At 38.1% G+C, this 1,856-nt stretch overlaps 1 pseudogene; it reads left to right on the forward strand.

The window, feature by feature from the left end:
* Positions 1–271: 271 nt before the first annotated feature.
* On the forward strand, positions 272–1,598 carry LOC148038297 (uncharacterized; annotated as a pseudogene).
* The last annotated feature ends 258 nt before the right edge of the window (positions 1,599–1,856 follow it).

Here is a 1,856-nt window from a genome sequence, read left to right on the forward strand (position 1 = left end):
AAGTTTTTTATCTCATTAGTCAGTGTCAGTAGGAATTTCTTTTCCATTCTATGTGTCTTTTTGTTTGCATTTTGCATGACTCACAAGCACATGTAGATCGTCTAGGCACATTTTCTTCAATGTGTCGAAGCATCATTTGATTGATTACATTGCATGGATTTTACTTTGCATTTTTCAAATCACATGAATGATTGGTCATGAAGTTCTCTTTCAAAACATATTCTTGCTAGGGCATGACCCACATTTTGATAACATCTCATATCCTCCAATCATGAAAGTCAAGGTTCTTTCACATTCAGAAGAAGAATTTACATGTGAGTGCCATCAGGACCTTCACAAATTCTATGATCCAAGCCTTCATTATCATGAAAGAGTGCTTGAATACACAAGAGCAATAAATGTTGTTAAAGTGGAGAAGGTTTTTACTAAGCCATTTATTGGAGCTTTGAATGGACACATGGATGCTATATCTTGTATGGCCAAAAATCCCTGGAGCTTGAATTGTCTCTTTTTAGGTGCTATGGATGGAGAAATTTGGCTTTGGGATGTTTCTTATCGGTGTATAATTCGCACATTTCCAAGGCATAAAGGGGCCCTTAGAGGATTGGCTATATCTAGTGATGGAGAGAGGTTACTTTCTTGTGGAGATGATTCCATGTGAGGGTATGGGGATTCCCGCATGGGGAAATTGGTGACTTGAGCATTGATGATGTAGTTGTTCAAGATCTTGTGGCGATTCATGTTGGTAAAAATGCTTTCAGAGCAATTGATCATCAATGGAAGGGTAGACTTTTTGGTACTGTGGGTGCTCAAGTTGATATATGGGATAATAATAGGTCGGAACCTATCACCAATTTTTCTCGAGAGGCAAACACAATCATTTCAATTCCTTTCAATCTTCCAGAACCTAAGGTTTTTGTGACCATAACAAGTGATCAAAGAATTTCTCTCTATGATCTTCAAATGGGAACTCCAATAAGAAAGCTAATAATGCAGACCAGAACAAATATTGTTGCTTGGAACCCATGAGAAGCATTCAATTTTACCTGTGCTAATGAAGATTGCAATTGTTATTCCTATGACATGCAAAAGCTCAAGAGCTCACTATGCATTCACAAAGATCATGTATCTGCTATAATGGACATTAACTATTCTCCTATAGGATGTGAATTTGTTACTGAACCTTATGATAGATCGGTTCACATTTTTACCTACAATGGTGGTCATAGTAGGGAGGTATACCATACAAAGCGAATGCAAAGGGTTTTTTGTGTGTTAAGTTTAGCTATGATGCCACATATGTTCTATCTGGAAGTGATGACACTAATGTACACCTTTGGAAGGTTAAAGCAGCAGAACAACTTGGAGCAATGCTTCCAAGAGAGAAATGTAAACATGCTTATTTGAATGCTTTGAAGAAGCATTACAAACATCTGCCACCTCAGATAAAAAGAATTGACAAGCATCAAAGCCTCTCTATATATAAGGTTACTAAGTTTCCTCGGACAATCTATGATGTTGAAAGGCAAGGTGAAGAGAGAAAACGAGCTCATAGTGCTCCAGGGGTTGTGCTTTACTTAACAACATCACAAGATTGATGATTTGGTTGATTACACTGATGCCCTCTTGTGCTGAGGCTCTATGTGAGCATCATTTTTGCTAACTCGATATTGTATGGATGGGGCAACAAGTTCCAATGCCAGTGGCCATAGGTCCAATAGTATTGCATGATGGTCGACCTATACATCAACTCAATCTTTCATTGAGGCTTTGTCTAGCATCGCCTTAAATGTACATACATGAATGCATAACTGAGGTCCAATGGTAGCCGTGGCTTCAACAACACAATGAATGAT

This window comes from Lygodium microphyllum, chromosome 3 (genome assembly GCF_053477565.2).
Source record: "Lygodium microphyllum isolate KBCC chromosome 3, Lygodium_microphyllum_v1.1.10, whole genome shotgun sequence".
In the NCBI taxonomy this organism is placed as follows: domain Eukaryota; kingdom Viridiplantae; phylum Streptophyta; class Polypodiopsida; order Schizaeales; family Lygodiaceae; genus Lygodium; species Lygodium microphyllum.